The sequence below is a fragment of the Scyliorhinus canicula genome, chromosome 17 (genome assembly GCF_902713615.1).
Source record: "Scyliorhinus canicula chromosome 17, sScyCan1.1, whole genome shotgun sequence".
Classification (NCBI taxonomy): Eukaryota; Metazoa; Chordata; class Chondrichthyes; order Carcharhiniformes; family Scyliorhinidae; genus Scyliorhinus; species Scyliorhinus canicula.
In genome coordinates, this window is record NC_052162.1 from 100,871,360 (window position 1) to 100,899,209 (window position 27,850).

Genomic DNA, 27,850 nt, shown 5'->3' on the forward strand with positions numbered 1-27,850 from the left:
GGATCCAGAATGTTTTGATGAGATGGTTGGGTGCTTTGGAGATTTTGAGCATAGCATCATTATTGTCGCAGTACTGGAACCAATGAATCATCCTCCACAAACTACTGTTAGACTCGGAAAAGTAGACTAGGATCAGGCATGGTAAATTCTGCTACGGACTTCCTTGGAGATTTTAAATGGCCAGGAGAGCAGGTCTGCCTTACCCTGTAGGTAAAGAGTCAGACAAAATTCATCTCAGCTTACAGACACAAGAGCACAGGTTATATACATTTCAGACAGTCCTGATCACCCCTCTTTACTCCTCCCATTATTCTGCAGCCTGGCCTCTTCCTAATAAGTAATGTTTATTCAAGACCCTCAAGATCCCCATTGTGACACTATTATTCTTAGTATCCGAGGAGTCTCCCATGACCTTAAGAATTGATGATAGGTCACGCATCTAGGCATTTGCTAGCCGGAAACTCCATCATATGCAAAATAAATTTATGGCTTCCAATTCCTTCCCTCCGATAACGGCTAATGTCAGCAGCTTGGATTTTATGAAAACAAATTCTGTCTTATCAACTATCTGGCCATGAACTAGCTTCTTACTGCAAACCTAAAAAGCTGTTCTAGGCCATTTTAATTTTAATACAAAGGAAAATATGGTCACCACTCCTAATTCACAGAATATTTTGTAATGCTTGGTGTAATACAAATTATACTTAAGGTTATACAAGGTGTAGCATTAACGTAAGTGTGTATCCATGATTATTACGATTTATAAGATTATACAGAGTGAATTCAGAACATAAATGTATGGCATTAATCACAGTTTATAATGTGACTTTCTACACCACTCCCTACATCTGTTTTAGTTAATACATAGTGTCGGACAATAACAACAGCTAAAACATGTGTCATTACAAGCTAACCATATACTATTAAAAAGTCCAATACAGAGACAAAGTAATTACTTCTTTGTAACACTTAGAAGATAGATCATTATGTTAGCATCTGTGATTCTACTTCAGGTCTCTGATACCTGTCCTCTATTAATTGCTGTTTCGGCTGATAGCAAAAGATGAACAGTCCAGTTTCCTTGATGGATTAACATTCCTGTTATAATTGTCTGTCCTGCGTTCACCTGGTCTCAGGCCTTGAATCAATGGGTATCACAAACTGCATTTTGGTTCAATGAAAGTCTCATTCAGCGAGGTCATTCGGGTCATACATATCTAGCAAATCCTACATGTTCTGTTATCTCAAGCAGAGTCCCCCGTTCATTGCCTCTAAGTTATATTCGCCGACCAACTGGACAAATATTGCTGAGGCAAAAGTTAATGAAATTTCTGTCAGAAAGTCATAAGCTATTCTGGAGGCAAATAGAACAGCAACTGTTAATGAGCAGGAACCAATGTCAGATGGCCATGAGCTACGCTTGGGAGTGAGCATAGCAGTTAAGAGGGGCTAGCCCCTTTAGGTTATGACTGGTTTGCATGTTTTGTCCAAAGTGAAGTTCAACTGAATTAACAGACAGTCTGATCTGACCAAGACAAAATGGAGGAACAATCCCAAATTCCTTCGGTACCAATCGAATGGAAAGGAAAGCTGGAAAGAGAGCTCAAAGACATGGAAGCATGTTAGTGCTGCATCACAGTCAATGTCAAGTGACAGTCTATGAATCTGTCAGTCTGTCAGTCCACCAGCAGAGGAATAGCAGAGGAAATTCGGCCTCCAGTGTTTTGAGTCGGGGTGGCATGTGATTTGGAGCAGAACTTGCAGGTGTTTTTTTTCTGGGTGATGCAGGTTGCTGCTTTGGGGAGAGTATCACAGTTGTTTCCTGATCCTAAAATCAATATTATTGAATTGGATAGGGCTGGGATTCTCCGATCGGAGATCATTCCTGCCATCGTTGCCAGCGGGAATGGAGTATCTGGAGCTCAGCCAAAGCTCCTTCACTGCAGCAGGACTGAAGAATCTCGTTGGCGTGAATGGACGGAGAATCCCGGCCAAGAAAAATAAATGTACGGATGCTAAATTTTCCGATGACACCAACTAAGTTGTGAAGAGGAGGTAAAGAGTGTACAAAGGGATGTGGCAGGTTAAATGAATGGACAAAAAATTTGTCAGGCCGCCTATAATGAGGGAAATGTGTACTTGGTCCAGTTTGGATCGATTTGTTTGTTGTCACGTGTACCAAGGTACAGGGAAAAGTATTTTTCCGCGAGCAACTCAACAGATCATTACAGACATGAAAAGAAAAGGAAATAAAAGAAAAAAGTGGATCTATTAGGGAGAGCTCGCAGAGAGTTGCCATGCTCCGGCACCATCTTTGGCAGGTAGTATAGAAAAGCAGAATGTTATTTAAATAAAGAGAGATTGCAGAACTCTGAGGTACAGAGGGATCTGGGTGTCCTGGTACATGAATCAGGAAAAGTCTGCAGATGCAGCAAGTGATCAGGAAAGCAGATGGAATGTTGGTGTTTATTGCAAGGGGGTGGAATCTAAAAGTAGGACATTCTTACTGCAGCTGTTAAAGGCCTTGGTGAGACCTCATCTGAAATAGCCTGTATAGTTCTGGCCTCCTTATTTGAGAAAGGATATAATTCCATTAGAAGCAGTTCAGAGAAAGTTCATTGACTCATTCCAGGGATGAGGGGCTTATCCTATGAAGAACGGTTGAATAGGTTGTGTCTGTATCCATGCTGTTTTCTCTTGTGGGGGAGGCTAGAGTTGAGGAGACAATTTAAAAATAAGAGGTTTCCCTTTTACGACAGAGATGAGGAAGTTTTGTTTCTCTCAGAGGGTCGTTAGTCTATGGAATTCTCTTCTCCAGAGAGCAGTGCAGGCTGGGTCTTTGAAAATATTCAAGGCTGAGTTGGAGGGACCTTTGATAGACAAGGGAGGCAAGCTGTTATATCCCTCACGGAGGCCATGGGGTGTGGACTATTAGGTTCCCTGTGACCTCGGCAGAATATGAACTTCCCCTTTAAAGGGACGGGGCTTCCGTTAACATGGTAAGCCTGACTGGCATAAAACCCCCGGCCTGGATGTGGGCCGGGGTGTTGGAGAATACCTTTCGGGATTGGAGTGAGTATTGTGTGCATGGTTAAACCTTTCTTTTTGTCTCGGAACATTCGTTCCTTGTGGTCACTCTGCTCGGATCCAACACAAGGCTTCTGGGAGGAAGATGGAGTTAAGGCCACAATCAGATCAGCCATGATCTCAGTAGATTTGAAGGGCTGAATGGCCTGCTTAATGTTCCTTTCCCAATATTAATAGCACAATGTAAAAACAGAAAATGCTGCGGAAAAACTCAGCAGGCCTGGCAGCATCTATGGAGGGAGAGTCCATATACGATTTATAACCTTAACTCTGTTCCCCGCTCCACAGATGCTGCCAGACCTGCTGAATTTATTTCCAGCATTTTCTGTTTTTATCTCATATCTCCAGCATCTGCATTATTTTGCTTTTATTTAACAGTAGAATATTTACATTTACATTTTGTGAAAATTGTCAGAGCTGACTTTTAATGTGTAATCCCACCACCCCAGAGCATGCTGTGGAGACTATGACTTGTTGGTATTTCCTTGGAGTTGGGAGCATTTGGATATCTTTTTATCTTTCCGACTGAACCATGATGTGATAAATGTAGCAGTCACTTTGCTGTGACGTTGTGACTGGCCAAATCACCCATGTCAGTCATTGTTTCCATTCAACTCACGTCTTAATGAACATACAAAATTCTGAGTTGTGAATGTATCTGCCTCACACACACGGCATTGTTGGGTTGGAATTGATACTGAATGCTGCAGTGCTCTCTGCTGGGGAATAGGTGAAGTATTAGTGAAACAAATCCTAGTCTCTAATATTCTAGCAAATGAGAAGCTAAAGAGCGTCTGTCCTCAGAGTTAGAAATCTGACTCACATTGAGGTGAATGAGAGGGTGGAGTTCAAGGTCAGCAAAGGGAGAGGCAGAGAGTGAGAAATAGAGAGACAGGGGGAGCGATAAAGGCAGAGATTACAATAACAAGAGACGTAAAAAGTATGATAGACAGACCGAGAGAGACGAAAACAATGATATTGATAGAGATAAAGAGAGACAGAGGGCAACAGAGAGCTATAGTTACCTGAGAGAGAGACTGAGACAGGAAGAGATGAGGGCAGAGAGCATGATAAAAAGAAACAGAAACAGTCACAAAAAGCGACCTGCAGGATCAGTGAGAGTGAGACAAGCTGAGATACAGTGGGTAAATGAGGCCAAGTGTGAAAAACACTGAGGAAATAGTTAAACAAGTAAAAAGTGACCCTCTGAGAGAGAGAGGGAGAGAGAAAGGGGGAGAGACCCAGGAAAAGAGACAGATTAAAAGAAATGGGAGAGAGAGAGGTAAAAGGACAGAGATAGATAAACAAAGACAAAGAAAGAAACAGTGGATGAGGGAAAGGAAGACCAAGAGAAGAGGAGATTGATACACACACCAGCCTTATACAACATGCAGGTCTCAGTTTGTCACCAGGCCAGGAGCACATTTTAAGTCAGTTGAAAGCAGCTTCTCTGGAGTGTGTACCACCGAAGTTTATTCAAGGAAAGCAATACATTGCTTTCAGCCGGGGGCACTTGGAGTAAAGGTTTGTCACAAGAGACAACTGGGCTTCATAGCTTTCAGCACACACCAAGTATATAGAATCACATCAAAGAATGCTGGAAACGACAGCCACTCGGACCAATGTGGCTGACCTGATGCTAGCTTTCCCCTTGTGTTGCTTATACCATTCCCATAACCTTTTCAATGGATCGGTTACATTCTTCCTTTTCCAATCTTTAGACAACTCACTATTAATTACAACCTTTGCTTGACATTTTGTGGGAAATCAATTCACGCTACAGCAATTCCCATTGTGAAAGAATGACCTTCCTTCCCTCAGGTCCACGTCCTCTGGTTCTTGATCCTTTTGCCAATGTGGACAGTTTCTCCCTCTCTATTCCATGCAGTCCCCACATGATATCGAACATCTCTACCAAATCACCTCTCAATCTTCTTTTTCTTAGAGAAACAGTCCCTCTACACTGTCCACATCAAACACTCCCAGGAGGTACAGCATGGAGTTAGATACAGAGTAAAGCTCCCGCTGCACTGTCCACATCAAACATTCCCAGGACAGATACAGCACGGGGTTAGATACAGAATAAGCTCCCTCTACAATGTCCACATCAACCACTCCCAGGACAGGTATAGCACGGGGTTAGATAGAGAATAAAACCCCCTCTACACTGTCCCTATCAAACACTCCTAGGACAGGTACAGCACAAGTTAGATAGAGAGTAAAGTTCCTTCTACACTGTCCCCATCAAACACACCCGGTGCACTGAGGTCTCAGGTTCAATCCCGGCTCTAGGTCACTGTCTGTGTGGAGTTTGCACATTCTCCCCGTGTTTGCGTGGGTTTGGTCCCCACAACCCAAAATATGTTTAGGCTTGGTGGATTACCCACGCTAAATTGGCCCCTAATTGGAAAAAAAGAATTGGGTACTCGAAATGTCTTTAAAAAAACACTCTCTGGACAGGTACAGCAGGGTTTACATACAGAGTAAAACAGCCTCTACATAATCCCCATCAAACACTCCCTGGACAGGTGCAGCACAAGTTAGATAGAGAGTAAAACTGCCTCTACACCGTCCCCATCAAATACTCCCAGGATAGGCACAGAATAGGGCTATATACAAATTAAAACTACCTCTATACTGCCCCATTAAACATTCCCAGGACAGATACAGCACAGGATTAGATACAGAGTAAAACTGCCTCTACACTGACCCCATCAAACACTCCCAGGACAGGTACAGCACTGGGTTAGGTACAGAGCAAAGCTGCCTCCACAATCAGGTGTTATCAACTGGGTGTCCATGGGATTCAGATGTTGGTGTGTCACATAAATACTCTTCCCTGCTCCCCTGCCAATTTGCTTTTCATTGTACATTTGGTCTTCCTTCCCTGTGCTCCCTTAATAGCATAACATGACACATTTGTGTCTACATCCAAGTGGTTTCTGTAACATAAAATAAAACTAAGTGCTGCGTGTGCCCCCATGACCACTTCATTCAGCAGTGACATTACTCTGACAGTGCGGGACTCAGGGAACAACAATATTTTCCCACTTTTTACACTGAAAACTTACTTTGTGCTCTGCATCCCAAAGTGCGCCTCTTTATTGGCCTCTTGATCTTTTCGACCTGGATTCAGCCTCTATCTAATCAGTTGGTACATTGTATACATTCAAGTAATTCTGGCTAATTGGGCATTTGAGCCATCAATTTCCTACTGCCAGTAATCCCCCAGATGAGGAAATATTTCCTTCTTCTGTTGGCCAGTCATATTCCTGTGATTCTGCATCCTTTCTTTATCCATTTGCTCAATCAAATCTTGACATAGTTTCTAATTTCTAACGGTGGAAGTCAATTTCTTATCCTCACACATGTCCATTTGGAGAGCTTTCTCGTGACATGATCAAACTCAGTGATCACTCGGGACCCTGTGAACTGAGTCCTGATGTGCTGCATGTTCACTCGCAGGATCCTACAGATTGTTAAATACATGCAATCCAGCTGTGGTTTTGACAGATTAATTAATAGATAAGTGAAGAACATATAATTAAAAACTGCTCATCTATAATAATTAGTCCTTACTGTTCCCCTCAGACTATGAAAAAGAACACAAGTAATTCCATTCAAGGGTCAAGACTACTGCATCACTTAAAGAACAAAGAACAGAGAAAGGTACAGCACAGGAACAGACCCTTCGGCCCTCCAAGCCTGTGCCGACCATGCTGCCCATCTAAACTAAAATCTTACACACTTCCGGGGTCCGTACCCCTCTATTCCCATCCTATTCGTGTATTTGTCAAGATGCCCCTTAAAAGTCACTATCGCCCCTGCTTCCACCACCTACTCTGGCAGTGAGTTCCAGGCACCCACTACCCTCTGTGTAAAAAACGTGCCTCGTACACCTCCTCTAAACCTTGCCCCTCACACCTTAAACTTATGCCCACTAATAATTGACACCTCTACCCTGGGAAAAATCCTCTGACTATACACTCTGTCCATGCCGCTCATAATTTTGTACATCTCTATCAGGTCGCCCCTCAACCTCCGTCGTTCCAGTGAGAACAAACTGAGTTTATTCAACCTCTCCTCACAGCTGATGTTTCCATACCAGACAACATCCTGGTAAATCTCTTCTGCACCCTCTCTAAAGACTCCACACCTTCTGGTAGTGTGGCGACCAGAATTGAACACTATACTCCAAGTGTGGCCTAACTAAGGTTCTTATATAGCTGCAACATCACTTGCCAATTTTCATACTCAATGCCCCGGCCAATGAAGGTAAGCATGCCGTATGCCTTCTTGACTACCTTCTCCACCTGCGCTGCCCCTTTCAGTGACCTGTGGACCTGTACACCTAGATCTCTCTGACTGTCAATACTCTTGCGGGTTCTACAATTCACTGTATATTCCCTACCTGCATTAGGCCTTCCAAAATGCATTACCTCACATTCATCCGGATTAAACTCCATCTGCCATCTCTCTGCCCAAGTCTCCAAACGATCTAAATCCTGCTGTATCCCCTGACAGTCCTCATCACTATCCACAATTCCACCAACCTTTGTGACGTCCGCAAATTTACCAATCAGACTAGTTACATTTTCCTCCAAATCATTTCTATATACTATGAACAGCAAAGGTCCCAGCACTGAATCCCGCAGAACACCACTAGTCACACCCTCCAATCAGAAAAGCACCCTTCCATTACTACTCTCTGCCTTCTATGACCTAGCCAGTTCTGTATCCACCTTGCCAGCTCACCCCTGATCCCATGTGACTTCACCTTTTGTACCATTCTGCCATGAGGGACCTTGTCAAAGGCCTTACTGAAGTCCATATAGGCAACATCCACTGCCCTACCTGCATCTATCATCTTTGTGACTTCCTCAAAAAACTCTGTCAAGTTAGTGAGACACGACCTCCCCTTCACCAAACCGTGCTGCCTCTCGCTAATATGTCCAATTGGGGGTATGATCCTATCTCAAAGAATTCTCTCCAGTAATTTTCCTACCACTGAAGTAAGGCTCACCGGCCTGTAGCTCCTGGATTATTGTTGTTACCCTTCTTAAACAAAGGAACAACATTGGCTATTCTCCAGTCCTCTGGGACATCACCTCAATTTCAGCATTATTGCTGACTTACACATTCCTTTGAAGTGATCTCACAGACAGCATGGATCGGTTGAGGCAGCAGTTGGATGCACTTAGGAGCATGCAGATGGTGGAAAGTGTCATAGACAGGAGTTTTAGAGATGTGGTTACACCCAAGGTGGAGGCAGACAGATGGGTGACCACTAGAAGGGCAGGCTGTCAGCGCAGGAATCCCCTGTGGTTGTCCCCCTCTCTAACAAGCATACCATTTTTGATACTGTTGGGGGGATGGCCTAACAGGGGAAAATAGCAGCAGCCAGAGCGGTGGTAGCACGGCTGGCTCTGTTGTTAAGCCCGATGGGACAAAGAGCAGAAGAGCAATAGTTATAGGGGACTCTATAGTCAGGGGCACAGATAGATGCTTCTGTGGATGTGAAAGAGACTCCAGAATGGTATGTTGCCTCTCTGGTGCCAGGGTCCAGGATGTCTCTGATCAGGCAGGAGGCATTCTGAAGGAAAAGGGTGAACAGCCAGGGGTCGTGGTACATATTGGTACTAATGACATAGGCAGGAAGATTGATGAGGTCCTGCAGCGGGATTTCAGGGAATTAGGAAGAAAGTTGTAATCTGCACCGACCCTCTGAAAGAGTACCCTACCTGGGTCCACTCGCTCCCTCCCCCATCCCCAGAACCTAACCTGTACATCCTTGGACACTAAGGGGCCACTTAGCATGGCCAATCCACCTAACCTGTACATCTTTGGATTGTGGGAGGAAAACCTTTGGACTGTGGGGAGAACGTATAAACTCCACACAGACAGTCAACAAAGGGTGGAATTGAACCGGGTCCCTGGTGCTGTGAGGCAGCAGTGTGCCACTGTGCCACCGCCGTTTACCTGGTGCTTCGGTTTCCTCCACAGTCCAAAGATGTGCAGGATAGGTGAATTAGCCTTGATAAGTTGCCCCTTAGTGTACAAATGTTAGGTGGGGTTATGGTGAAAGGGCAGGGATGTGGACCTGTGCAGAGTGCTCTTTTGGATGTGGGTGCAGACTCGATCGGCCAGATGGCTTCCTTCTGCAGACAAAGGACATCATATGAAATGATGTCAGAGGAGATGTCTGCCAGGAAACCGTGCCTCAGCAAGGAAACAATGGGATACTTTGTGAAATGTTGAACAAAATCCTGAAGAAGAACTCTAACAACTGCACTGCCTTAACAATGACGATGAAACTTATGACAGATGCAGTGCGGGGAACAACTTTTTTGTTCAACGTGGACTGAGCTTTGACCCACAAGATGACTTGATACCACAAGTGGAGGAGGGCAATTTGGAACCTGATGCAGACATCTCTCCCGGCGCAGGTGTCCAAGCCCAGGCTCCAGGTGATGCAAGAGCAGTCTGGGAGTTAATAGCTTAACTAAGTTATGATACAGAAACAAAGGATGCACAGAGGATGTACACTCTCATATGACGTTTAACTCTTGTTCGTGGATCATTCATTTTGGAACTATCCAATCCATTGACTTTAATCGCTGAGACTGTACCAACCATAACTGAATGTGGAAAAATATTTTATACAGCCCACCTTTAAATGTTCATGATTGTAATCCACTTATATTACGCACACTTTGTGTCGATTTTTGACTGTTACCTACTGCGTAATCCCCTACATTATGTTGAAATCAGTTTGTTTAAAATTATAAATAGCTTTGCAATCTGTACTAAAAGTAAAATAGCTACTCTAAACACAACAGCCACAGTGAAATATATCACCCAGCAGGAGACCGTCCAAAAAGCAGACAGACATTTAAAAACTGATCGAAGCAACAACACTCACAGACACTAAGGGCTGGATTCTCTGTCGGCAGGATCCTCCGCTTCACCGGCAGCGCACTTAGGCCTGCGGATTTCCCAACAGCGTAGGGTTGGCCACAATGGGAAACTCCATTGGCTGGCTGCTGGGATGGAGGATCCCGCTGCTGATTGGGGGGGGGGGGGGGGGGGGCGGTGCCACACCCAAAAACAGGTGCAGCGGGGTGGAGCAACCTGCCCCAAGTGTGTGTGATTTATTTTGGAATTCACACTAACTATGTAAAGTCTGAGACAATGCAATGGAATAATCATGCTTCCCATCCTGGAAGAATTGGCATCAGCAAATGACCATGCATTGCACATGCCTCACATTGCCAACCAGAAACTAATCATCTACTATGATTAGATGACTAATCACAGTCATGGACTAATCATAGTTCGGGGATACCATTGGTCAGGCTGTGGCTGTGATTTGGAAAGTGTTAATAAGGCCTGATTTTCAATGATACCAGAAGCAGAAAGAATATAGTAAGAAGTCTTACAACACCAGGCTAAAGTCCAACATGTTCGTTTCAAACACTAGCTTTCGGAGCACTGCTCCTTCCTCAGGTGAATGAGCAGTGCTCCGAAAGCTAGTGTTTGAAACGAACATGTTGGGCTTTAACCTGGTGTTGGAAGACTTCTTACTGTGCCCACCCCAGTCCAACGCCCACATCAGAAAGAATATAGACATGAGAAAAAGATGAATTTCAGTGAGAAAGCCCCAAGCGAATGAGATTCAGTATTCCACTGTGAAGTGACTGTATCTAATATCTGATTAACTGTCATTTCTGCTGTCATTTTAATAACTCAATAATTGGTGAATCTTGTTTGAACGGGAGTGGTCTCATACTTAGATTGGCCATGCTAAATTTCCCCTGAGTGTTCAATGGTTAGGTGGGGCTAGTCACAACCTTCCATTCCGAAAATCACCCTTCTACTGCTACTGAGCCAGTTCTGTATCCATCTTACCACCTCACCTCTGATCCCGTGTGACCGCGGGGGATCAGTGATGGGACCTCTGTTGTTTGTAGTATATATAAATGATCCAGAGGAAAATTTTGCGGTCTGATTAGTAAGTTTGCCAATGACACAAAGATTGGTGGAGTTTCTGATAATGCCGAGGATTGTCAAAGGATACAACAGGAGAGAGATAAATTGGAGACTTGGGCACAGAAATGGCAAATAGAGTTTAATCCGGACAAGAGATGCATTTTGGAGGATCAAATCTAGGTATGAATTATACTATAAGGCTTATAACCCTTAGGAACATTAACATACAGAAGGATCTGGGCGTGCAGGTCCACAGTTCCCTAAAAGTCACGGCCCTGAGTTTGAAAAATCCTGAATTACAGAACTTAATTCTAAACTTAAGAAGTCAAAAATGTTTGCAAAGTGTGTAAATAAACACCACAAGTTAAACTGCACTAATTCGATGCACAAGGCTGAATGTTTTACTATTTGTTTTCCTTCGCACAATGGACTTAAGTGTGAGGAAGGTAGATATTTTGTCCGAGTAATCGTGCCCAACCTAGACATATACCAGTCCCTTGAGGCATATGATGTTTCTCCCCTGTCAGTTTTGAGTATGATGCTCAGACCGAGTCATGGGATGAGCTTTATCCCAGAATTCACTCTAAAATCAAATTGAGTTGACAGACTTAGATTATGTATTAACTAAAATAAATCATTTAAAGTTGATTTCACACTTTGAGGCTGAGATGGCCTTGGCATTTGATGCCCCACATAGAACATAGAACAGTACAGCACAGAACAGGCCCTTCGGCCCTCGATGTTGTGCCGAGCAATGATCACCCTACTCAAACCCATGTATCCACCCTATACCCGTAATCCAACAACCCCCCCCCCTTACTTTTTAGGACACTACGGGCAATTTAGCATGGCCAATCCACCTAACCCGCACATCTTTGGACTGTGGGAGGAAACCGGAGCACCCGGAGGAAACCCACGCACACACGGGGAGGACGTGCAGACTCCGCACAGACAGTGACCCAGCCGGGAACTGAACCTCGGACCCTGGAACTGTGAAGCATTTATGCTAACCACCATGCTACCGTGCTGCCCATCATAACGTAGATCAGTTAAGAGCAGAAGTAGACACATGGCAGCAGGATGTCATTGCTATAAAGGAAACCTGGCTAAAGAAGGGGCAAATTGGCAGTTCAATAAACCTGGTCACAGAGTCTTCAGACACGATAGAGTGGGAGGTAAAAAAAGAGGGGTTGAACACTAATGGTTAAAGAATCAATTCCAGTTGTGAGAAGGGACGATATATTAATCGGGTCAACAAACGAGGTTTTATGGGTTGAGTTCAGGAATAAAAAAGAGGCAGTCACACTACTGGGAGTATGCTACAGACCTCAAAATTGTGAAAGGGAGATAGAAGAGCAAATATGGAGCAAAACTTCTGCCTGTAAGAACAAGAGGGCAATAACAGTAGGAGAAAAAAAAGGAAATAAGGAAATCAAAGAGAGGGCATGAAAAAAGATTAGCAAGGAAAGTCAAAGAAAATACAAAGATGTTTTATCAATATATTAATGGTAAAAGGTCAATTGCGGAAAAAGTGGGACCTATCAGAGGTGAAATGGAGAACTGGCTGTGGGAAGGGTTTTAAATTAATAATTTTGTACCTGGTTTACAAAGGAAAAGGATGATACAGATATCATCTGATATCTGAAAAGGATGATAAAGATGGGTGACATGGTAGCACAGTGGTTAGCACTGTTGCTTCACAGCACCAGGTGCCAGGTTTGATACCCGGCTTGGGTCACTGTCTGTGCGGAGTCTGCACGCTTTCCCCTTGTCTGCGTCGCTTTCCTCCGGGTCCTCCGGTTTCCTCCCACAAGTCCCGAAAGACATACTGTTAGGTAATTTGGGCATTCTAAATTCTCCCTCCTTGTACCCGAATAGGCGCCGGAATGAGGCGACTAGGGGCTTTTCACTTTGTTGCAGTGTTAATATAAGCCTACTTGTGATTATTATTATATAGTAGTCAAGGAGCAGCATGTGACATACTGGATGGGACAATCCTAAAGAGAGAGGATGTATTCAAAGAATAGAAATCCTTGAAAGTTGCCAAGTCGACACGGGCGATGGATTATTTTGAGACTACTGAAGGAGTTCAGCGAGGAGGTGGCAGATGCTCTGTGGATGATTTTCCAATCCTCACTCAACGCAGTGGAGGTACCGGAGGACTAGAGAAATGCAAACGTGATATCATTGTTTAAAAAGGGATCGAAGGAAATGCCAAACAATTTTAGGCCAGTTAGTCTTATGTTAGTGGTGGGCAATTTAGTAGAATCAATCATGAGAGATAGGATTAACTGTCACATAGAAAGGTATGAACTAGTCAGAGATAGTCAGCAAGGATTTGTTAAAGGAAGGTCTTGCCTCATAAATTTGATTGAATTCTTTGAGAAACTGTTGTGAGGTGAATTGGACATTCTGAATTCTCCCTCAGTGTACCCGAACACTGTGTGGCGACTAGGGGATTTTCAAAGTAATTTTATTGCAGTATTAATGTGAGCCTACCTGTGACACTAATAAAGATTAGTGTGACAATAAACGTTGATGAAGGTAGTGCAGTGGATGTTGTGTACATGAATTTTAGCAAGGCATTTGACGAGGTCCCACACAGCACATTGGTCAAGAAAGTGAAAGCCCATGGGATACAGGGCAATGTTGCAAACTGGATAAAAAGTTGGCTTAGTAACAGGAAATACAGGGTAATGGTCGATGGCTGCCCTTGCAATTGGGAAGTTGTTTTAAGTGGTGTTTCACAGGACTCAGTGTTGGTACCCTACTGTTTGTGTTAAATATTACCGGTTTGTACATGATCATGGGGAGCATGATTGGAAAATTTGCAGACGATACGAAGATTGGCCGAGTGGTTGACAGTGTAGAGTATAGCTATCATCTCGAAAAGGACATAGGTGGATTGGAGGAGTGGGCGATAAAGTGGCAGATGGAATTTAACACAGAGAAGTGTGTGGCCATGCATTTAGGGAGGTAAAGCAGCTGTAGGGAGTACACAATAAATGGAAATATACTCAGAGGGGTAAAGGAAGTGAGAGATCTTGATGTACAAGTACACAGGTCAAGCAGACAAGGTGGTTAAGAAAGCATATGGAATGTTCTTCATTGGTCCTTGAGCTGACATGGACAAGATGGGCTGAATGGTCTTCTTCTGTGCTGTTACTTTTCTGTGATTCTATGTTCTAACTCTACTGCTGTGTGCCTTATTGTGTTTCCACCTGTGTGGGCATGTGACTGTCTTCAGCCATGTCATTGTCACACACAAATCACTTAAAATTTGACCAATTGCTATGTTATTAATTTGATTAATTCCTTCTTATGGGGATTAAATATCATTTCAACTTGTGAGTTATAAAATGGTCCAGCTTCACAGGGTGAGATCTTATTCCCTCACCCCCTGTCTCATTACTATTCGTGATCACGTTTTTTTCTCTAGCCCTTGAGTGGGTTGACTTGTGCAGGGAGAAAATTCACTTCCTTTTTTTTCAGTTCCCTCTTCAGATAACTTAGGCGGGATTCTCCGACCCTCCCGTCGGGTCGGAGAATCCCCTGGGAGCGCCGTGAATCCTGACCCGTCGCTCCGACGCCAGCTGCCGTATTCTCCGGCGCCGGCTTTCGGGCGGAGATCAACACCACACCAGTTGGCAGCAGCCCCTCCGGCAATTCTCCGGGCCCCGATGGGCCGAGCGGCCGTCGGTTTCTGGCCAGTCCCACCGCCGTGAATTGGACATGGTTCCACACGGCGGGACCTAGGTGTAAAGCCAGCTGGTGCGGTCCTGGGGGGGGGGTGGCGCGGGGGATCCGGCCCGGGGGGGAGCCCACCGTGGCCTGGCCTGCGATCGGTGCGGGCCTGTACCATGGGGGCACTTCTTCTTTCCGCACCGGCCATGGCAGAGCCCTACAGGGGCCGGCGCAGAGAAGACACCCCCCTGCGCATGTGCTAGAAAACGCCGGCCGGTCTGCACATGCGCGGAACCACGGCGGCGGTTCTGCGCATGCGCTAACTTGCGCCGGCCCTTTGGCGGCGGCTGGCGCGGCACCAACCCCTCTGGCGCCGGCCTAGCCCCTGGAAGTGCGGAGGATTCCGCAACTTCCGATCGGCCCGACACCAGAGTGATTCACGCCGTTTTTTACGCCGTTGTCGGGCCATCGCGGGGATTCAGGAGAATCCCGCCCAATGTGTTTAATTGAATTTTATTCCATCATCTGTTGTATCTCTGAATAATTGTTGGGGCAGCAGGGTAGCATGGTGGTTAGCATCAATGCTTCACAGCTCCAGGGTCCCAGGTTCGATTCCCGGCTGGGTCACTGTCTGTGTGGAGTCTGCATGTCCTCCCCCTGTGTGCGTGGGTTTCCTCCGGGTGCTCCGGTTTCCTCCCACAGTCCAAAGATGTGCGGGTTAGGTGGATTGGCTATGCTAAATTGCCCGTAGTGTCCTAAAAAGTAAGGTTAAGGGGGGGTTGTTGGGTTACGGGTATAGGGTGGATACGTGGGTTTGAGTAGGGTGATCATGGCTCGGCACAACATCGAGGGCCGAAGGGCCTGTTCTGTGCTGTACTGTTCTATGTTCTATGTTCTAATTCAATTGATACCCCTTTCTCTCTGACACTACCCCTTACAGATTATCTCACTCAATGTCATTCAGAATAACAGCGTGCATGGACTTACAATATTCTCCATTCATATGTATCCATCTTGTGGATACTCCTCATCAGGTTTATTTGCTGCCAGGCCCTTAATTGTTCCTATCCAAATGATTTACCCTTTCACTATAATTTTGCTCATTTTGACAGGTATTGATATATTTAATTTATCCCGATAGTTTTAAAATCAGTTTCTCTCTGGAGTATGTGTCAGTGCCTTGATAACTGAAAGATGTTTGTTGCACTCTATTGACCTCATTAACCATTTCATGCCATGCTGTTTGTCAGTGTTGTGCATGCATGGGACCTATTCTTTAGTGCACAAAGGCAAGGAATTTCAAACCCTTGAAAGGTTCGGTTTTGAACTGGTTTCTTGCCTATCGGTTACTTCACAGCTAACCCATCTTGTGCAGTGCCCCAAATGCTATGCCACACATTCTTGAACTCTTGGTGATCTTACCAAATGATCTCAAAGTTGTTGTTTATCTCTCCATGTATGGTTGCGATGTCTCAGGGTGGTGGCCAGAGTATCAAATTTTGTTCTCTTAAATAAAAACATAGACAAGGACACAAGCATTACCGAGAGAATGTTTATCAATTTACGAACCTCCTTCAGACTTTCCCCTTTTCCCATCTCTCTCTCTGTATATATATATATATATATATCAATTCCGGATTGAAATATTCTATTGAATTGTACCCAATATTACAATTTCCATTTGCTGTTTTGATTTCCTGTCTCAATTATCTACGTCAATTACTTATTCCTATCCCAATCACGGCACTGGAGAATTTTTGCAGTCCGATAAAATAGCTTTATAACATCTTTAAGACAGAAATCAAACACTTGTATTTGATTCAGGCAGTAACATGTTTTGTCTTTAATGACATTTCTTTGAAGGTAACTTGCTATATTACTATTCTTCTTTCACATCCAAAAAATTGTCCCAAATTCAAATAACAGAGTTGTTGGCTTTCAGCTTTCCATTAACGTCTATTTCATCTCGTCTTCAAAATAATCTTTGTCCTTATATCCATGGAAACCGCCTAAGCTGTGTGCAGGCTTTTTTTTATTGTCCTCTTAAAACCACTTTAAATGTCAGTTTTTTCATCATCGTCGTTCTCCTTACCTGTCAGATGGATTCCACTTTTAAAGTCGTCGCCTTGCTCGACTATTGTCCGGCATATCCTTGGCTCTTCCTTCACTCCGCCCATAACCTTTTGACCAAAAGGGTCACACTGGCCTCCTCTTTCTGCTCTTCCCTTACCCTATTCACTTCCTCAACTTCAATCTGCACATCACATACATATTCCTTTCCTCAATGGTCACATATCCCACTGGGCTGTTCTCTTGTTCCTAACTACTGTAACCCACCCATTTAAGTAACAGACACTCCCCTTGAGTCCTTCTAGCTTCTGAGATCATTTTCAACCTTCCCATGTCCAGAATCTGTGCAAAGGGGTGTTCTATATGGATTTTCTACATCCAGCAGCAACTATTGATTGCTTGTTAGGATAATAGGCTACAAGTTGCTTATAATCTCCATATTGTTGGGTGACTACAACAGTGTAATAATTCCCATTATTATGGCCATACACGTGGAAGGGGGCAAGTCAAGTCTGGCAGTTCTAATGCCGGTGCTGTTGCTCGAACCTGTTTAAGACTGGTGAATGTGACCTTGCACTCCTTCATCTATTCTGTCTTTTGCAACTTCTCACTATTTGCACCCCCCCCCCCCACCCACTAGATTTTAGAATGGGCAGACTATTGCTTCAATATTGAAAGTCTACAAATACATTTACGTATTATTGTAGCGACTGCAATTCGCTTGTAGTTACCTGTAAAGTAAAACGCGAAAGATCCATTCTGATTGGGGCAAAAATGGTTTAATTAATAGGAACATATCTGACATTTCAAACCTCAAACTTTGTAATCTCCAATTCCTGTAAAAATATAGGCAGTATGGTAGCACAGTGGGTAGTACTGTTTCTTCACAGCTCCAGGTTTGATTCCCGGCTTGGGTCACTGTCTGCACGTTCTCCCGTGTCTGCGTGGGTTTCCTCCGGGTGCTTCGGTTTCCTCCCATAAGTCTGAAAGACGTGCTATTAGGTCATTTGGACATTCTGAATTCTCCCTCCGTGTACCTGAAGAGGAACCGGAATGTGGCGACTAGGGGCTTTTCACAGTAACTTCATTGCAGTGTTAATGTCAGCCTACTTGTGACAATAAAGATTATTATTATTATAAATACATCATCAGCTGTTAACAGGCAAGAGTTTGAACTTGCTGGTTTGAAAAAGGGTGGAGCAAAGTTCTCAATTGGACAATATTATAACACCATCCTTCTTTGTTTCAACCTAACAAGTAACCTGGGTGGCAGATGTTGCAGTGGTTAGCCCAGCTGCCACACGGCGTCAAGGACCCGGGTTCGATCCCGGCCCCGGGTCATTGTCCGTGGGGAGTTTGCACATTCTCCCTGTGTCTGTGTCATGTAAGCCTCTGCGATGGCCGACGTGAAGGTGAACCCCCGCTTTGCACATTCACGGGGATGACGTCAGCAGCCGCTGACGTCCCCCTGCGCATGCGCGGTCCCGCGCCGGCCAGCCGAGTCCCTTCGGACCTGGCAGGCACGGCGCCAAAGGCCTTCCACGCCGGCAGGCAGGGCGCAAACCACTCCGCCGCCGGCCTAGCCCCTGAAGGTGCGGAGGATTCCGCACCATTGGGGCGACCCAACCCCAGAGTGGTTCACGCCACTCCGTCCCGCTGGGACCCCCTGCCCCGCCGAGTACGGGAGAATCCCGCCCATGACTTCTGGTTGGTAACCATGCAAAATAGTTTTTTTTTAACTAAACTTCCCTTCGTTAGCTGTTTGACTTAAACTATGATCTCAAAAATCACAAAATCAGGCTGAAAACAGTAAAGCTTGAAACAGACAACACACACATATCATTCCTACACAGGCAGTGAAGCATATCAAGTGATTTAAAGCTACAATGACCAAAATGAATTACTTAAGCATCCATGTGGTTCTGTGGTAAACTTACAGAATGCCAGCAATTAAAAACTCCCATCAAGGTTAATTTCCCAGAAAGATGAACTTTAACAAACATAGCCCAAAACAATGATAACACAAACATACGAACATCCACATAAAACAAATGAAACAGACAGAGTCTCCCTGCTTATAAATTTCAAACAGTTAATCATCAGCCGTCTCTCGCGGCTACAGATTCTTTCTAAGAGACAGAGCTCACAATCTCTTGTTAAAATAATAAGCAAGATCCTCCATTCTCCTTCATTATCAAACTTAAATTATTTATTTCATTCATTTTTTTTGTTCCATTTATGCCAATTTCCAACAACTGTCATCATCGGCATCATCTATTCTTTGTTCAATTCAAATCTCAAAAACGTTCTCACCCAAACACGTTACCATCTGTAAAATCTTTATTCTCCTTCTGGGGGCGATTATGATAACAATAAAATTCTCACATGTGTTCCACATTCTTCTAGGACATGCTTAAAAATTCCACTTTTAACTGGCGTCATTGAGTTCCCAGAAATCGACACGGTAACACAGTGGTTAGCAAACACCAGGGTCCCAGGTTCGATTCCTGGCTTGGGTTACTGTGCAGAGTCTGCACATTCTCCCAGTGTCTATGTTGGATTCCACTGGGTGCTCTGGTTTTCTCCCACAAGTCCCGAAAGACGTGCTATTAGGTAATTTGGACGTTCTGTGCTGTACTTTTCTTTGTTCTTTGATGGACTTCAGGAGGCGGGATCGGTAGTAAACCTAGCCAAAAGTGATTTTGGAAAACCCCAAGTCACTTTCCTTGGCCATACAATCGGACAGGGTCGAATGGTCCCAAGGGATGTGAAAACAAAAGTTGTGGAGAGTTTCCAATATCCTTGACACAAAGGAAAATAAAGCGATTTCTTGGCATGAGTGAATTTTACCGGAAATTTGTGCAGTGTGGTCGCTCCATTGACGGACTTGCTAAAGAAGCGTAGCTAATTTCAGTGGACAGCGGAGTGTCAACCGGCATTTGATGGCCTGAAGGCTGTGTTAACCACTGCTCCTGTGTTGGCCATCCCAAACTGTACAAAATCATTCAAAGTGACTGTTGATGTGAGTGATGTGGGCCTAGGTGCGGTGCTTTTACAAGAAGACAAAAAAGGACTAGAGCGGCCTATTGGTTATTTTTCAAAGACATTAAATAAGCACCAGAAGAAGTATTCAACAATTGAGATGGAGACTTTGAGCTTGGTGCTGGCTTTACAACATTTTCAAATCTATATTACCAGCAATCCATCTGACACAATTCCATATACTGATCAGGAGTGATTCCGGAATAACAGTGCAAGACTCTTTCAATGGAGTTTATTGTTCCAGCCATTTCATTTGAAAATAATACATGTGGCAGGACGAGAAAACGTGATAGCCGATGCTTTGTCATGAATGTGATGAAGAGAAGCAGGTTCGGTGGAGGAAGAAGAACTAAAATGGACAATGTTTTTATAAATGTTTGCGTGTTTTGTTCTGTATAAAAAAATGAATATTTACTGTCTTAAAGGAAAGTGAAAAGTTTAAAAATGATACCATCTTGAAGTGGATGGGTTTTGTTTCTGGGGAGAGATGTCATGTGAAGTCCCTTTAAGAAAAATGTGTTATCAAATGGCTGCAGTGATGTCATTGTGTGGGTGGAGCTGGAATGTAATTCTGCTTTTTACTTTCGTTTTGAGCTGGAAGCTCTTTTTGGCTCTGTGTTTTAGTTTCACTTTCAGTTGGAGAGCTGCGTTTAAACCAAGCAGATGGATACTGGCCTATCTCTCGCTATGTTAAACGAGGTGTTTAGATCACTCGATAATTTAAAAGTGATAACTGTTCTCTGTAGAAAATTCAAACCTACTGTCTTTGTTAAAAAGTGTTTTGGCTGATGGATGTTGTTAGGAGAGTTACTAAGCGTTATCTATTGAGTATTGTATATTTTTGGGGAGTTATCAGTGTTGGTAGTTGGTAAGACGGTTACTGTGGGTTTATAAACATTGTTTGGTTTTTAAAATACTTTAAATCTCTGTTGAATCACACCTGTAAAGTGGGTCCTTGTGCTCCCCATAACCAAAATCTATTAAACGTTGTGGGTCAGGTGAATTCCATGATATACTTCGATGTTCTCTAAACCCTGGCTCATAACAAATTGGGGGCTCCTGGGATAAAAGTTTATCTTTCGTGATTGGTTTGGCTGAGTGAACTTAAATGCAGTGAGAGGTGAGCATATTTGTGTTTGCTTTTCAGGTGTGATATTCCAGTTTAAGTAGGGAGTGCATTGTGGACAATGGCTCTTTCAGAGGCTCTGAGGTTTTGGGGGGTGGAGAAGGTCACACACAGTACCTTACCAACAGGTGAACTCCATGATATCCTTTGGTGTTCTCTAAACCCTGGCCCATAACACCAGATTCAAGAATGGTACAGACAGATTTTGTAACATCGTGCATTGTATATGAGAATAATTAACCAATCCCATTAAAGGTCCTCATGCTTAATTAAACTATCCAATCGCACAAAGGCATGTACGCTATTATTATATCACCAAACACGTATTAGTCTCATCTACAAATTGTTAGACATGAGTAAGATAAAGTTATGCCTGAACTGTGGTGTCCCATACCCCGATCTCATTGTCCAGTGTTTTGTAAGACACACATGGACCGCAGCTGCAGAATGATCAATTGAATTGTTGTGTGCAAGTTGTGTGACGACAGCCTCGCTATTATTATATTCGTATCTGTGGACTCTGAGCTGAAACAACTGGGGCAGGATTCTCTGTCGGCAGTATCCTCCCCTTCGCCGACAGCGCACTCACCCCCGTGGAATTCTCGATGGCATGGGGGTGCCCACAATGGGTGATCTCATTGGCTGGCTGCCGGGATGGAGGATCACATTGTCCATGGTGGTGCAGCGGAACAGAGAGTCCCACCAATGGCTTCTCATCACTGCTGTCTGTAGGAATTCACCAGCCCGTGTGAGCCTGTTAGGTTTTATTGAAATCTGTCTGATTCATGGCACCGGGGAGAAAGTCTGTCAACTCTGGTTTAGAGACAGTCTGTCAGACTCTGGGTTAGGGACAGTCTGTCAGGCTCTGGGTTAAGGACAGTCTGTCAGACTCTGGGTTAGAGACAGTCTGTCAGACTCTGGGTTAGGGACAGTCTGTCTGACTCTGGGTTAGGGACAGTCTACCAGACTCTGGGTTAGGGACAGTCTGTCAGATTCTGGGTTAGAGACAGTCTGTCAGACTCTGGGTTAGCGACTGCCTGTCAGACTCTGGTTTAGGGACAGCCTGTCAGACTCTGGGTTAGGGACTCTCTGTCAGACCCTGGGTTGGGGACAGTCTGTCAGACTCTGGGTTAGGGACAGTCTGTCAGACTCTGGGTTGGGGACAGTCTGTCAGACCCTGGGTTGGGGACAGTCTGTCAGACTCTGGGTTAGAGACAGTCTGTCAAACTCTGGGTTAGGGACAGTCTGTCAGACACTGGGTTAGGGACAGTCTGTCAGACTCTGGGTTAGGGACAGTCTGTCAGACACTGGGTTAGGGACAGTCTGTCAGACCCTTGGTTAGGGACAGTCTGTCAGACACTGGGTTAGAAACAGTCTGTCAGACTCTGGGTTAGGGACAGTCTGTCAGACTCTGGGTTAGGGACAGTCTGTCTGACTCTGGCTTAGGGACAGTCTCTCAGATTCTGGGTTGGGGCAGTCTGTCAGACACTGGGTTAGGTACAGTCTGTCAGTCTCTGGGTTAGATACAGTATGTCAGATTCTGGGTTAGGGACAGTCTGTCAGACTCTGGTTTAGGGACAGTCTGTCAGACTCTGGTTTAGGGACAGTCATTCAGACTCTGGGTTAGGGACAGTCTGTCAGATTCTGGCTTAGGGACAGTCTGTCAGACTCTGGCTTAGGGACAGTCTCTGGTTTAGGGACAGTCTTTCAGACTCTGGGTTAGGGACAGTCTGTCAGACTCTGGGTTGGGGACAGTCTGTCAGACTCTGGGTTAGGGACAGTCTGTCAGACTCTGGGTTAGGGACAGTCTGTCAGGGTCTGTGTTAGGGACAGTCTATCAGACTCTGGGTTAGGGACAGTCTGTCAGACTTTGGGTTAGATACATTCTGTCAGACTCTGGGTTAGGAACAGTCTGTCAGACTCTGGGTTAGAGACAGTTTGTCAGACTCTGGGTTAGAGACTGTCTGTCAGACTCTGGGTTAGGGACAGTCTGTCAGACTCTGGGTTAGGGACAGTCTGTCAGACTCTAGTTTAGGGACAATCTGTCAGACTCTGTGTTAGGGACAGTCTTTCAAATTCTGGGTTAGGGACAGTCTGTCAGACTCTGTGTTAGGGACAGTCTTTCAAATTCTGGGTTAGGGACAGTCTGTCAGATTCTGGGTTAGGGACAGTCTGTCAGACTCTGGGTTAGAGACAGTCTGTCAGACTCTGGGTTTGGGACAGTCTGTCAGGCTCTGTGTTAGGGACAGTCTGTCAGACACTAGTTTAGGGACAGTCTGTCAGACTCTGTGTTAGGGACAGTCTTTCAGACTCTGGGTTAGAGACAGTCTGTCAGACTCTGGGTTAGGGACAGTCTGTCAGACACTAGTTTAGGGACAGTCTGTCAGACTGGTTTATGGACAGTCTGTCAGACTCTGGGTTAGAGACAGTCTGTCAGACTCTGGGTTAGAGACTGTCTGTCAAACTCTGGGTTAGGGACAGTCTGTCAGACTCTAGTTTAAGGACAGTCTGTCAGACTCTGGTTTAGGGACAGTCTGTCTGACTCTAGTTTAGGGACAGTCTGTCACACTCTAGTTTAGGGACAGTCTGTCAGATTCTTGGTTGGGGACAGTCTGTCAGACTCTGCGTTAGGGACAGTCTGTCAGACTCTGGGTTAGGGACAGTCTGTCAGACTCTGGGTTAGAGACAGCCTGTCAGACTCTGGGTTAGAGACAGTTTGTCAGACTCTGGGTTACAGACAGTCTGTCAGACTCTGTGTTTGGGACAGTCTGTCAGACTCTGGGTTAGAGACAGTCTGTCAGTATCTGGGTTTGGGACAGTCTGTCAGACTCTGGTTTAGGGACAGTCGGTCAGACTCTTGGTTGGGGACAGTCTGTCAAACTCTGGGTTTGGGACAGTCTGTCAGACTCTGGGTTAGAGAAAGTCTGTCAGACTCTAGTTTAGGGACAGTCTGTCAGTTTCTGGGTTAGGGACAGTGTCAGATTGTGGAGGAATGGACAGTCTGTCCTCGGGAAGAGGCATCTGTCAGACTCCAGGCTGATTCAGATCTGTCAGTTCTGCTCTAAGCACATTACAAAGCCAGGCCCGGCTTCCCAGCTGTCGTAAGTTGAGAAGTATCAAACAATGAAGTATCAGCGACAGATCTGAGTAGCTGCTGAGGAGCAAGACTATGAGACATTAAAAAAGATTTTCTTGATTTTTAATTAAGTTAGCTGTGCTAAGTGACAGCATGCAACATTAGATACACTGATTAGCATTTGTGCAGGATGCTGAAAGGTTGTGTATATCGTAGGCTCAGAGCTGTGAGTTCCATACTGTGAACATTATCATCCCCTGTCATTTGTCTGTCAGCTAGAGTTTGGTATTGTCTTTAACAGTACAGAACATTCTACTGCAATAAGGTGATCCAAAATGAACTCGTAATTACTCGACCTGTGTTTGTGATCGAGGGGAACCCTGCAGGCAAATAACCTGATCCTATCATCACAAGCACATTCCATTCCCGATTTAGAATCACTCAGACAAAACATAACTCAAAATATAGAAAAACAATGAGTGGAACTTTCCATCAGCCGATGCCAGTCTTAGAAGTGAAAATATTCACACGAAGGACTTTTGGATGAGTAAAGAAGCAGTTTATTATATCAGAATTCTGGGAGAAAGGCCTGAGGCTCCGCAGCCTTTAGACAGTACTCTTTCTCACTTAAGCTCAGGTTCACACGGGTTAATATACAGATTTGAAAGCAAAATCAGTTTTTAATCTCATTTACATAAGGCCAATCGCCTTTATTTGCATCACAATTCATTACATGCAACTAATTAGTCCTCCATTATCTCAGTCCATGTCCATTAATCTGTAATCTACAGCCTTTTCCGGTTGTTGCTAATTCTTCAGCTTGTGGCTAGCCGGGCAGAACAGGGATATCTGAAAGGCATTCAGACCTTGGGCAAAGTTTGTGAATAGTCCATTGTCTCTGAGTCCACACCTGGCGATGAACCTTTTGTTTTGCACACAGGGTTGTTATTCCAGTAGCAGACACAGAAAGTACATCGAACTGCCGAGTTACATACAATTCACAACATAGTTAAGAATTAGTTATATATTGTAAAAAGCAGGATTTCCCACCAACATGTCCCACAATCATAAAATGTGAGAGACAGAATTTTCTCAGAAACGACAGAATGACAAAACGCGATTGGGTGGAGAATCGTTTTGACGCAGCCTGGGCCAGAGGCTCCTATGGTGCTGGGTACTGATGAGGCCAGGAGTGTGGGGATTGGGGAGGGGGCAGTTGCGGAGGCATAGTCCGCCGTGCCAACTGGGGCCACTATGTAACCCAGCAGACCGGGTTGGGCACCATGCTAACATATCGGTCTTTCACTCCCTGCAGATTTTGGCATTCAACCAACAATGCAGGCCTTCCTCCTAGTGACTACAAACCAGGGGGATTCACTGCGGCTGTACGAGCTGGCACTTCTCGAGGAGGAGGAAGCTGCAGCAGCAGAGCCGGCCCCAGAGGAACAGGAGGCAGCTGCTTAGGATGGAGAGTCAGCCGCACAATAGGTTGAGGAGAAGGATGTGCAAAGGAGATGCCACATGAGGCATCGTGTGTACTGGCACTGCCTGTCATTCGAAGACCTGCTGGGCCGGGCTTGTTGTCAAAGATTCCAGCTGAGCAAAGAGACAGTGCGACATATCTGCCGGATCATAGTGCTTCTGGCACTGCGGGAGAATGGGGGAGTACACCCGCTCCCGGTGGCCATCAATGTGACAGTCGCTCTGAACCTTCACACCACGGGGTCCTGCCAGGCGCCGAGTGGGGATCTGTCTGGACTCCCACAGAGCTTGGTGCACAGGTGAATCTTCACCATCACGGACGCTCTATATGCCCAGGCGGCTGAGTACATCAACTTCAATGTGGACCTCGCCCACCAGGATGCCCGGGCAGCTAGGTTAACCACCATTGACAGGACATCATGGTTCAGGGGAGTGATCATTGGGATACATGTTGCCCGATGAGGACCTGCAGATGACAGGCCACTCGACACAAACCAGTTCTGGTGTCACTGGACAGAGACTCCCATCCGTAGAGATTTACTGAGACATAGAACATAGAACCTTACAGTGCAGTACAGGCCCTACGGCCCTCGATGTTGCGCCGACCAGGGAACTTACTCTAAAGCCCATCTACACTATTCCCTTATCATCCATATGTTTATCCAATGACCATTTAAATGACCTCAATGTTGGCGAGTCCACTATTTTTTCAGGCAGGGCACTCCACGCCCTTACTACTCTCTGAATAAAGAACCTACCTGTGACATCTGTCCTACATCTATCTCCCCTCAATTTAAAGCCATGCCCCCTCGTGCTAGCCATCACCATCCGAGGAAAAAGGCTCACTGTCCACCTTATCTAATCCTCTGATCATTTTGTATGCCTCAATTAAGTCACCTCTTAGCCTTCTTCTCTCTAACGAAAACAGCCTTAAGTCCCTCAACCTTTCCTCATAAGATCATCCCTCCATACCAGGCAACATCCTGGTAAATCTCCTCTGCACCCTTTCCAATGCTTCCACATCCTTCCGAAAATGCGGCGGCCAGAACTGCACACAATACTCCTAAAGCGGCCGCACCAGAGTTTTGTACAGCTGCAACATGGCCTCATGGCTCCGAAACTCAACCCCTCTACCAATAAAAGCTAACAAACCGTACGCCTTCTTAACAACCCTATCAACCTGGGTAGCAACTTTCAGGGATCTATATACATGGACACCGAGATCTCTCTGCTCATTCACACTACTAAGAAACTTACCATTAGCCCAGTACCCTGTATTCCTGTTACTCCTTCCAAAATGAATCATCTAACACTTTTCTGCATTAAACTCCATTTGCCACCTCTCAGCCCAGCTCTGCAGCTTATCTATGTCCTTCTGTAACCTGCAACATCCTTCCGCACTGTCCGCAACTCCACCGACTTTAGTGTTATCTGCAAATTTAATCACCCATCCTTCTACGCCCTCCTCCAGGTCATTTATAAAAATGACAAACAGCAGTAGCCCCAAAACAGATCCTTGTGGTACACCACTAGTAACTGAACTCCAGGCTGAACATTTCCCATCAACCACCACCCTCTATCTTCTTACTGTGAGCCAATTTCTGATCTAAACTGCTAAATCACCCTGAATCCCATGCCTCCGTATTTTCTGCAATAGCCTACCATAGGGAACCTTATCAAATGCTTTACTGAAATCCATATACACCACATCAACTGCTTTACCATCGTCCACCTGTTTGGTCACCTTCTCAAAGAACTCAATAAGGTTTGTGAGGCACGACCTACCCTTCACAAAACCGTGTTGACTATCCCTCATCAAATTATTCCTTTCTAGATGATTATAAATCCTATCTCTTTCCAAGACTTTGCCCACAACAGAAGTAAGGCTCACTGGTCTATAGTTATCGGGGTTGTCTCTACTCCCCTTCTCGAACAAGGGGACAACATTTGCTATCCTCCAGTCTTCTGGCACTATTCCTACAGACAATGATGACATAATTGGGCAGCACGGTAGCATTGTGGATAGCACAATCGCTTCACAGCTCCAGGGTCCCAGGTTCGATTCCGGCTTGGGTCACTGTCTGTGCGGAGTCTGCACATCCTCCCCGTGTGTGCGTGGGTTTCCTCCGGGTGCTCCGGCTTCCTCCCACAGTCCAAAGATGTGCAGGTTGGGTGGATTGGCCATGATAAAATTGCCCTTAGTGTCCCTTAGTGTTGGGTGGGGTTACTGGGTTATGGGGATAGGGTGGAGGTGTTAACCTTGGGTAGGGTGCTCTTTCCAGGAGCCGGTGCAG